A 12,695-nucleotide genomic window follows, 5' to 3' on the forward strand; every position below is an offset into this window, starting at 1 on the left:
GCGCATCCGAATGAACCAAAGGTATAGACTTTTTTCCATAGCTGGAAGCTCTGGCGATTTTAAAGTTTTTCTCTTTCCCGGTCCTTGGTATGTATTATTCACGCATTTTAAAATGGCTTCTTTTTTCTTTTTAATACTGCATATTGTTGACTTAGCGACATTATATTTTTTTGCTAAGTTAGTCACACTTGTTCCTTTTTTCAGACTGTCTAAAATGTCTGCTTTTTCTTTTAATTGCAAACACTTCGATTTTTTAGAACTCATTCCGATTGATTGATCACTCCGCGAAAGAAAAAACCTTCAACTGAAGTAAGTCGTTGTCATATGGTAAAAATTTGCGCAAATCTTTCAATATTAGGGGATTCCCCGATCTTAAAAAATAAAATTTAATGTATTCAGTGTTGTCCGTATGTTAATAAAAAGTGTAGTGAACAAAAATTTTGTTCACGTTACTGAGCTTTCTAAGTATGTTTGTTCACGTTACAGAGTAGTCAATGTAAAAAAAAGCGTGTTCACGTTAGCCGGTGTTCACGTTAGACGGTGTTCACGTTACCGCGAGTGCACTGTATGTACATATGTGTATGCCATAGAAATTCTATTGGTACAAATATGGAAATGATAACGAAATAATGCGAATATGCATATTTCATGAAGGTCATTAATTTTTTTGAAGAAATGAAAGGAACGAATGGAAGTGTTTATATGAACACATCTAAGTTCATTTTATAATAGTCGAAATTAATATAATTTTTGAAATAATAATTTATTGAAAATTATTTTTTATTTAATTTTATAACATAAAATTTTTACCATTTTTCGGAAAACAATGGTTCTTATAACACAAAATACTCACGCATACTTATGTGACAATGGTTCATATAATACAATATAAGCATGCATATGTCACTCAGAGAATGCTTTTTACGTTTTCTGTGTGAGTTTGTATATTTTTCTACAAAGCAATTCTCTTTATTTATTCTTAGTCGTTTTACATATATTTCTGCCACTGCACATGCACAATTCTGCTAAATAGCAGCGAGAACGGCGAATTCCTTAATGTGATTCTATCAGCTCTGTTAGCCGCGCAATCGAACCTTCACACAGATTACTTTAAGTTCTCTGGCGCAACCCACACCGAATGGAACCGAATGGAATGGAACAAGACAGGACAGAAAAACACGTTTCGTTGCTTATAGCGGAACCGTTGGCTTTCATAGTCAAAATTACGCATTTTCTTTGTGCTTGTGTTAAAATGAACATTGACGCGGAGAAAATGGCGTTTTTGGTCGAGAGGAGCCCGATATATAATTATAAAAATAAAGATCACACAAATAAGTTAATAACAGAAAAACTATGGGACGAAATAGCTACAGAAATGAATAGTGACGGTGAGTTTAGTTTATTTTATTTATACCATTTGTAGATACATACATACATACGTAATGTTGATAAGTATTTAAAAAATATAGTGAAAATCAATTGTAGATATGCAGTACAAAACTAAGCCAAATTAGATAGCGTATTTATTTTGCCAAGAAACTGATCCAGTGGTAGAGTTAAAATATGATAGAAACTGGTCACGTATGTAACGCGCACCATTTGATGACCTTGTGTTTTCAATATTTTCATTTGTAGCCTCTTGGACTAAATACTCCATAGCATCGAGTTCATTATATATTTCATGAAGCAAATGTTCTCGTTCCCGAATCATATTATGTAAAGCGCAGCTAATATAATAGTTTCTACTTTATTAGGCGACAACAGAATTTCTGTATGAAAAATTCGAAACTTGTTTGCAAGCATACCAAATGCGCATTCCACTACTCGTCTTGCTCTTGATAAACGGTAATTGTACATTCTTCGCTCATTTGTCAAGTTCCTTCGTGCAAAAGGTTTTAGAACATTCGTAAGAAGTGGATAGCCTTCATCGGCGACAAAAACAAAAGGTATGCATTCACAGCTTTCTGGACATATGTAGCTTTTAGTTATGTGATAAATTCAATTGTTTTTGAATAAGTTTTTTTTTCAAAATTAGAGTGTTTGAAAACACCACTATCGCAATTTCGTCCAAAGTCGCCAACATCAACACAAATGAACTGCCCATATGCATCAACTACAGCTTGTAAATGTATTGAATGAAATTTTTTATAATTAAAATAATCTGATCCTGCTTTTGGAGGGCACTTTATTCTTATGTGTTTTCCATCTATAGCTCCTGCACAATTAGGAAAGTTCCACATTTTTTCAAACGCATCCGCTATATCGGTGACAATATTTCCCAGACAGCTTTGCAGGTTTCCATTACAATGTCTTCAATTGTAGAAGCCTCACATCGAAAAAAAATACGAAAGCGACTTAAATTATTCCCCAGTTGCCAAGTACCTGAAATTATATTTTAATTAATTGAAATTTTTGTATACCGATCACAATTTAAAAATTCCTAATTTTATATCTTGCAGTAGCAACATGCAAAAATAAATGGACAAATTTACGGAACTCATACTCGAGGTATTTGAGGGAAGAAAAAAAAACCATCTGGATCGAGTGGTAAGCCGAAGCGGAAGTGGTACTTGGCTGATGCAATGTATTTTTTAAAAGAATTTGTTCATCAGTATCGTGAAATGAGCAGTAATTTACCTGTAAATAGCCCTGATGTCGAACAACAAACTACCGACATGTCGCAAAATGATTTTACCGATGCTGTAAGTACTGACAAAAGCAGTCCAATACCTGCGAAAAAGAGTAAGATATCTATATCTGAGATGATAATGATTGAGTTCCTAAACTCCAAAACGAAGCAGAAACCAAAATAAAATGGAAATGAATTATTTTTTAAAAGTTTGCTGTCTGATTATGAAAAACTCTCCAGCAAAAGGCAAATACTATTCAGAATGCATATGATAAATAAAATGAATCAGTTACAAGAAGAAAAGGAAAATGAATATTTAAGTACTTCAACGTCATCATCGGTCATGGGATTATCTAATATAGTATATGATTGCAAATAATTATTTGTGTAATTAATAATTTATATTTTCATATTGATCATTGTAAAATTTTACCAAAGAAGGGATTTTGAATTAAAAATACATTGATTTTAAGTTTAAAAAGCTATTTGTATTTACTTACCGTAATGTTATAATTAATCTTTCCGCAGGAGTTATGCTTTTGCAGTAGTTCGTATTTTGCTTAAAAATTAAATGTGTTATTAAAGTGAGCAAATATTCGAATGTTGACACCTGCATCCTTGTGAAATTTCGAAATTGTCTCGTATGCATTCTCAGTTCAGAAATCAAATTTGTAATAACATTTTCTGAATCGCGCTTCTGGTTGTACGGATGCACCCACCATTATCTTTTATTTCTTTCACTTCGTTCACAAAACTGAATTATTGAAAATAGGATTAGCATCGTCCGAATCCGACGACATCTTTGCAAGAACTGATTCGTTTTCTTCTTTTTTCGTTTTATTTCAAGGCACACCAAGCGAGACAAAAAGACAAAATAACGCATTGTGCTTCGCTTGGTGTGGGTTAGAGCACAAGATGATTTTGTGTTTTATTAGTTAAAGACGTTTTTGACTAATCCGGTGTTAGTTCAATCATTTAAGCTTAATTTCATTTACATATAAATGGGTATATCGAATTGCGAGGTGAACTTACTATAATGACTGGACTATGTGGGCTCAGCCTAAAACAAAACGGTCTAAATATGACTAAACAACGTGTGCGTCAAATATATATAATGTATATAGAAAATATTTACATATGTTTCATATATGAAGTTCTAGTGTCGAAACCACGCCAAAAGCAACGTCATAAAAATATACGAATTGCATTTGATGAAAATTATAAATTTGGGGAAGAATTCGAATCTGTGATTTTCATTGACGAAAAGAAATTTTATAGGAGTGAAGTCAACGCAAATGAAAAGAAAAAAACGACTGGCGCGCTGTTTTAACTCGGCTATAATCGCGTAAGCGATGCCAATTAAAAAGAAGAGAAAGTCAACGGAATGATTGAAAATCTTGATATTCGTTATATGGGGCTAGGACAAATTTTCAACCGATTTGAACCATTTTAAGTACAAAGATACAGTGTTATTAGGAAACCACGATCTATAAAGGGTTTGTGCGGAAAGTAATAGGAGTAGATTTAAAAAAAATTATTGAACCAATCATTACAATTCTTTAAAAACTTTCTAAATAGGCTCCTTCTGCAGCGCTACGATGTCTTGTCGGACCCGATTGACCCTTCGTTTGAGTGTCTTGAGGACTTCCACGTTAAATTTGGCATTGACGATTTGTCCAGGAGGAACATGTCAAAAAAGATAATAAGCATCGTTTTCACTTTGTATTTGCTCATTCATCAGCGATTTATCGAGTTTCACACAGCATTTAATAGCGCACCTATGCTCTAACGAACACTGCATTTTCGACTTGCACCACTCACAGAGTCACAGACTGACGGATAGACAGACAGACATAGTGATCATTTATATACATATGTATAATCTTATATCTATCTCTATTAATTTTAAGTGACACAAACCACTGAATAAAACTATTATACTCTGTAGCAACATATTGCAAGAGTATAATTACATGTATCTACTATATTTGAACTTATTTTTAATATGAAAGGTTAGGTTAAACTGGTAGGTCAATACGACACGCATATAACAGTTTGGTCCTTTGATATACCAGATATAGTTCACTTGTTAAGTCTAAGAGAAGTAATCATCGTTTAGGACGCGAATTTTAACAGATTCTACGGCCTCACTGCCTCTTCCAGTGTATCATACGGTAGAGACTTCAGATCATTACAGCGTAGTGTTGCCAATGCGGGACAAGTGAACAAGAGATGCTACATTGTTTCCTTGGTGCCCTGCTGCAGGCATTTCCTGTAGTCTTCTCGATCTGTCAGCCCCATCTTGCGGGCGTGTCTTGTCACCAGACTGTGAAAAGTTGGTATTCCTACAGTCTTACAGCCTCTTCTATTGAGTGCCAATAAAAATGCTGTGTACTTTCGGTCTACCATATTGCACATGACTTTTGCAGTTTTGCACCCTGGTAGCTCGTTACATCGGGGTTTGATTTTCATTACCATGTTGCGGTCGAAGTCGTCGTATAGACAATGCATGGGTTTTCCAATATTGTTCATGTTTTCGAATGTTAGCCTTACACCATTCTTGGCAATCTCGTTCATCATTTCATTGCCCTGCTTATTTCCTCCAACACATTCCACTAATACCCTGCTTTCCAAGTCACTTCTGCGATACGAGGTTACTGCCTTGATTGCTGCTTGGCTGTCAACGTACATGTTGATTTTGAAATTAACTGCAAGTGCATTGGAGGAAAGCTCCACTGCTTTCGCAATAGCAAAGACCTCAGCCTGAAATATACCTTTTCCCCAGTTGAAAAGTGGGGTCATGTAATCGGTGTTTGCACAATCACCATTACCCACTGAGCTATGCCCGAAGGTTCTATATGTAAATTCTCCTGCAGCCAGCAGTCAGCCCGCCGATTTTGCTACGCAGTTTTCAGCGAAGTTGTCTATTGGTGGAGGATGGGAGTCATGTGTAGAAGTTCACGCAAGTGAGGAAAGTGCTTTGATAGCCTTTCACTTGTGAGTGGCTAGAAGCGATTATTTTACATATGGCTTAAGCAGCTCACGACTTCCGGTCTTCGACCAAGTATCCTTTGGGTATCCTAAGAACATCCGCTTGAAGGCGAGCTAAAGTGAGAAGGCGAAACATCCCCTAAATAGGGTTGGTCGCTGGGTTTGGGATCCGCCACGTAAAACAAAATACCACAAATGAAAAATAACTACGAATTGAGGGCATGCACCTGGAATGTCCAGTCCCTTGATTGGGAAGGAGCCACTGCCCAGCTGGTTGAGGTCCTCGTTAGAGTGAAGGCTGACATCACCGCCGTCCAAGAAATGCGATGGACGGGACAAGGACTGAGACGAGTAGGTCCTTGTGACATTTACTACACCTATGAGAGCTGCCCCCGCCACGATATAAAAGTCGTGCTTGGCGACTTTAACACCAGAGTGGGCAAAGAAGGTTGCAGCCAAGATTCGCACCCGCCTCTGTGCATAAAAAAACGCACGTCAACAAACACAAGGAAGGTTCGACGTCGAGAATCTGCAATTACAACAGACAGCCGAACGATTTTCTACTCGGCTTGCACTCCTGCTCTCTGAGAGCAATCGTCAACAACTCGGTATAAAGGAACTGTGGGACGGCATTTCAAACTCCGTATGTACAGCTGCAACCGAAACCATTGGTTTTCATAAAATGCAAAAGAACAGCTGCTACGACGAGGAGTGCCGTGTCGCAGCGGAGAGAAAACAGACTGCCTACCTCGCAACGTAACGATCGACGACAACACGTGAGTGATGGGATAGATACCGAGAGTTGAAGAAGGAAGCGAGAAGCATTTGTAGACAGAAGAAGAATGAGGCCGAAATGCGTGAGCTTGATAAGCTGGCCGACAGGGGTAATGCTCGAAAATTCTACGAAAAAATGCGGCTTACAGAAGGTTTCAAGACCGGAGCATACTCTTGTAGAACACCCAAAGGTGATCTAGTGACCGATGCCCAGAGCATACTTAAATTAAGGAGGAAACACTTTTCCAGACTGCTGAATGGCAGTGAACGCACAACGCCAGAAGAAGGCGAACCCGATTTCCCAATCGATGACGATCGAGCAGACGTTCCGTTGCCCGACCATGAAAAGTTCTATCAGCAATTACCCGTCGGTAGAACAACAAAGCGGCGGGGGCAGATGGATTGCCGGCCGAAGGAATCAAACACGGCGGCGAAGAACTGATAAGGAGCATGCATCAGCTTCTTTGTAAAATATCCCCAACGATTGGAATTTAAGTGTGCTCTGCCCAATCCACAAAAAAGGAGACCCCACAATCTGCGCCAACTACCGTGGGATTAGCCTCCTCAACATCGCATATAAGGTTCTATCGAGCGTATTGTGTGAAAGATTAAAACCCACCGTCAACAAACTGATTGGACCTTATCAGTGTGGCTTTAGACCTGGCAAATCAACAACCGACCAGATATTCACCATGCACCAAATTTTGGAAAAGACACGTTAAAGGAGAATCGACACACATCACCTCTTCGTCGATTTCAAAGCTGCTTTTGACATCGCGAAAAGGAGCTGTATTAATGCCGACGATGTCTGAATTTTGTATCCCCGCAAAACTAATACGGCTGTGTAAACTGACGTTAAGCAACACTGCAAGCGCCGTCACGATCGGGAAGGACCTCTCCGCGCCGTTCGATACCAAACGAGGTGTCAGACAAGGCCACTCCCTTTCGTACGACTTCTTCAATCTGCTGCTGGAGAAAATAATTCGAGCTGCATAACTTAATCAAGCAGGTACAATCTTTTATAAGAGTGTACAGGTGCTGGCGTATGCCGATGATATTGATATCATCGGCCTCAACACCCGCGCCGTAGGTCTGCTTTCTCCAGACTGGACAAGGAAGCAAAGCAAATGGGTCTGGTAGTGAACAAGGGCAAGACCAACTATCTCCTGTCATCAAACAAACAGTCGTCGCATTCGCGACTTGGCTTTCACGTCACTGTTGACAGTCATAACTTTAAAGTTGTAGATAGTTTCGTCCATCTTGGAACCAGCGTAAACACCACCAACAATGTCAGCCTGGAAATCCAACGCAGGGTAACTCTTGTCAACAGGTGCTACTTTGGACGGAGTAGGCAATTGAAAAGTAAAGTCTTCTCTCGACGAACAAAAATCAAACGCTATAAGTCACTCATTATTCCCGTCCTGCTACATGATGCAGAGGCTTGGTGGACGACAACAACCGATGAGTGGACGTTACGAGTTTTGAGAGAAAGGTTCTGCGAAAGATTTGTGGTCCTTTGCGCATTGGCCACGGCGAATATCGCATTCGATGGAACGAACGCCGGCTAGGTCATGTTGTCCGGATGGACGAAAACATTCCAACTCTGAAAGTATTCATCGCAGTACCCGCTGGGGTAAGCAGAGAAAGAAGAAGACCTCCACTCAGTTGGAAGGACCAGGTGAAGAAGGACCTAGCTTCTCTTGGAATATCCAATTGGCGCCACGTAGCGAAAAGAAGAAACGACTGGCGCGCTGTCTAAGCAAGTAAAGAGGAATATGTGTACAGGTGGCACGTTTAGTGCCAGTTAAAGAGTTGCTTTTGGAGTTATTCTCAAAGCCACCATTATGCGCAGTGCAGCGTGCCTTTGAACCCTTGGCGATGTCGTCCGCATAAGCCCTTATCTTCGGGGCCTTACCTTCCAGGTTTCTTAGCAGTTTATTCACCACTAGTGTTCATAGAAGCGAAGATAGCGCGCCACCTTGGGGAGTACCTCTGCAGACTTTCTTGGTCATTTTAGCGTCGTTCCATTCTGCTTTTATCCGCCTAGAGGTCAAAAGGCTTCTGATCTAGCGTTGTATAGCAGGATTAACAACTGCTCAAAATAGATTCCGTAGAGAATGTCTCTATCTGTTGAACGCTCCAGAAATATCCAGGAATACTCCAAGAGCATATTCTTTATTGGCTAAATTAGTATCAGCCTTCCCACTTCTGCCCGTCAACAACATCCCACACACCTTTATATGCAACACTGATACGCCACATTCCCCACATAATCATTTGTTACTCACATTATACACCACGCTCTAACACCCACACAATGACATCACACACTCATCACTCAAGAGAACAGCACACACCAACACCTATAACTTTCGCCGAACCTAAGTAGCAAAAGGACAGACAACATGATGGAAAAATCACTTTGGCGCTACGACATCGGTCGATCCACACGATTCCTTTGGCGAGCGTTTACCTTTAAATTAAAATATTTTGTACCTTTTTGTGAGGCGAACACCTTGTTCAGAATTGAAACATTTTTTATACCCTTGTTGTGAGAAAATAAATTAGAAAGTTAAATCAACAATTAAAGTGTAAACGGGTCTTTTTTTATATTCAAATTTAATACATATATGGTGAGTGCGGGAAAAAGTGGCATATAAAATACGAAAGGTGGTACCAATATCAATCAATATACATGCATACAAAAAACAAAAAAAAAAAGAAGTGTCAGCAGCAGTACAAAGTGCTTATTACATAAAAGAACAAATTAGAGAATATATCTCACCTCATAAAAGAAAAAAAAATCTATGAGAAACCAAACGGGCGCGAACTAAATGAAATATATAAAACTAAATAAAAATAAACACACTTAAAGCAAATTATACGGTCGCGAATAGGAATAGAGGAAAATAGAAAGTGGAATAACCAGCTGGCATCCAACGAAGATAAGGAACTGGACAACACACTCACACTCACTTCTGATCGGTATAAGCCAAAAATCCCTTGGGGAAATCAAAGGGAGTTGTATCGTTTCCATTTTTTGGTTTAAATTTTTATGTATATATGTATGTATGTATGCTAGTAACTACGGTTGCATACAAAACCGTTTAAGCAACATTTTTATTTAAACGGATATCAAATACTTCTTTATACGGTATAAATTAAAAAACCGATATTAAAACACAAAAAAAAAATTGATATTATACCGCCTACGTACTCGTATACTTACTTTCGTTTATGCAACCACTCACTAAAAATATGATATTATCGCAGTATTCAAGTATTTATAGTACTTGTAATTTTCCGGCAATACTCCTTCTGCTTCCTAAAGCAGTAAGCTGGATTGCTCAAAGTAAGCAATAGGCGCAATAAAAATTCAAAAACTCTAAAGCAAACATCAAAGAGAGAGAGAGAGAGTATAAACATACCAGAGAACGTATGTATATTATAGAGAAGGTTCACGATGTCGAGCTTTTAGGGATATTTCAATTTTGGGATATTTACTGTTTTGGATGAGTGCATTTCACCACAGAAAACTATTAGCCCATTTCACCACTTAGCATCAGGGGACACGAAAATAGCAGAATTGAGCAATTTCAGTGTTAAATGAGAAAAATAATCATAATTCCAATGTTAAGGAATGTACGCTTACAGATTCCCTTTTTTACTATGCGCAAACGATGCTGCATATAATTTATACATCGGTATACATATGTATGTACATATATTTGTTATGAAAGCACAGAAGTATGTATGTATATATTTTAAGATTGAGCTATTTTATGATGAATTCCATAAAATCTTTGCAAATATATACTTAATTCAATAAGATTCGTATTACTACCTAAATATGCATTTCATATAGGTTTGGTACGACATACATACATATGTATATTTATATACTTAAATAAATATTTGCTTTGGTCATTCAACTTTCCGATATCATGTTAAAAGACCAAGCGGTCGCACATTTGTGCATATATCATTATGTTTGCATGTAGACAAATATAAAAGAACCATACGCATAATGTTTGTAAATTTGTCTACATGCAACAAATGTATGTAAATATGTACATTCAATGCTTCATGCGAAATTTTCGTTGACGCGAACAACCAATGGCGAAGCTCATATTTGTTGCTTTCATGTCAAAGAATCAATGTGTCGAAAGAATGACGCGACGACAAAGCTTCACAACATTGTGTTGTTGGTAGAAAATCCGAGCTGTGCCGAAAACACAAACGAACGATCGCCAATTGGCACTGCTTCCCTTGCCGCTGTAGCAGCTTCTCGAACAAACCAGCGTAAATATGTATGTTTCTTGCATACATGTCGACTCAGATTTTTGCAAGCCGCGTAACAATATTTTGTACATTCCTTGACAAATACAGTCAATCCCGGTTATGTGCCACAATCAAAGATACAGCTTTTTGTGGTTTGTTCAAAAAAAATTTAATATGGCACATAAGCGAGTGCGGATACTTAATCGAGTGGTACTTAAAACAATAATTTCTATGTATTTTAAAAAACAAACCGTGAGATGCAGCAAGATATAGGCAGTTAAGAGGGATGATTTTCATATAAGCGGAGTACTACTTAACCGGGATTCACCGTACGCATAAATCAGAGGAATATTGAATATTTTCTTTGGCACATTTCTTGACTTGAAAATCGACAAATAAACTATGTTGTCAATTTTATTCTATACTTATATTTGCGGGGTTGTCGCTTTTTCCTTATCATACAAATATCAGAAATTGTTCAATTTACGATTTTTATCTTTTGCCATCGTTGCGAAAAGACGCTTGTTGGCAAAGGCATGCTCGGGGAGATGTAATGGTATTTGTTTTTATGAATGAAGCAAGTTGCCTGTTGAAAGTGCGCTTACGTTCATGAATGAAAATATTGTTGTTGTGTGTTTTTCTACAAATTTGGGCATCGACTTGGCCACCATATTGACTTGTGACGCTGCTCATGCTATTTGAAACCATTGTTGTTTTTGTAGAACAATATTCGTAGCTTTTGCGGGTGACATCTACATGTGAACGTATGTATAAGTATGTATGTTGTGTATGCATTATTTGTGTGGGAATGTCATGCGCACATATTTACATGTGTACTCAAATTTGTATGTTGGTTGGTATACATTATTTGTTCGGCAATGTCGTGCACATATGCATGTACATAGTACATATAGAGTAGTGCGCGCACACTTTTTGCTGATAAATGATATTACGATTTGAATTTGAATTGTACTTACATACAAGTTAGCAACAGTAACATTTAAACACGCGCATCCGTTCCTACTCGCGAAAAGTGCTGACGATGCGTCTAGCGCAGTGTGGCGTGATTCCCTGGAAATCCAGCGGAATGTGGGAATCGATGTCAGCAGAACTGCAGGCACATTAAGTTATGTTAAGAATTATAAAATTTGTTAAGTTTAGAGTTAAGCGAGCGGTTGAACAATAAAGTTCATGAGACCGGAAAAATAAATTTTTTTTCTTACTTTTGACAAGTAAATTCATAACTTACATACATATGTGCATATGTAATTATGCGCTGATATGTAGATGCGTATGAAAATTAAATGACATATTATTGTAATATGTTTATATATTAAGTTTTTATGATATTATGATAGTATCTCATATACATATACATACATATGTATATTATATTTACAAACATATTCATATACATTGAAATTATAATACATACATACATATATTCTCAAACATAAGAAATATTTTAATAAATAACTCTTAATTGCACATTAACTACAAATATTGTTTTGAAAATAGCATAATTTAATTAGAATGATATATGTAAATTATGCATATATTCATAGAAATACGCAAAATGATAATCACATCAATTAACATGATGGCATGTGTATAAAAATATAAGAAAAGGCTCACATACGTCTGTAATAGCTATGCATGTTTCTGAGCATCATTTTCATTAAATGCTCAGCTCTGTTCACGCGCCACTGTTAAGATTTCTCCTTCTTAGCTAGCTGTGGTGAAATGCACTCATCGCATTTTGTTAGCTTTTGACAGTTCACACGCTTGTCCGTTGTTGGACCTTCTCTATAATATACGTTCTCTGGCTTAAATACCTGCACATTACAGTCTTATTCTGTTTATTCGTATTGCCAAAATAATAAAATTGTAGGCATACATACATACATATGGCATACATGCGGCCTGCACTTATATGTACAAACGTCTATACATACATAAATCCCACACATATAGGATATAATTAAACGATTAAAAATAAGAGTAAAAACTATAAATTTAA

The 12,695-nt window shown here is 37.4% G+C and overlaps 1 pseudogene; it reads left to right on the plus strand.

The window, feature by feature from the left end:
- The first annotated feature begins 1,112 nt into the window (after nucleotides 1-1,112).
- On the plus strand, nucleotides 1,113-3,067 carry LOC126763921 (uncharacterized; annotated as a pseudogene).
- Nucleotides 3,068-12,695: the final 9,628 nt, after the last annotated feature.

Source organism: Bactrocera neohumeralis, unplaced genomic scaffold (genome assembly GCF_024586455.1).
Source record: "Bactrocera neohumeralis isolate Rockhampton unplaced genomic scaffold, APGP_CSIRO_Bneo_wtdbg2-racon-allhic-juicebox.fasta_v2 cluster09, whole genome shotgun sequence".
Classification (NCBI taxonomy): Eukaryota; Metazoa; Arthropoda; class Insecta; order Diptera; family Tephritidae; genus Bactrocera; species Bactrocera neohumeralis.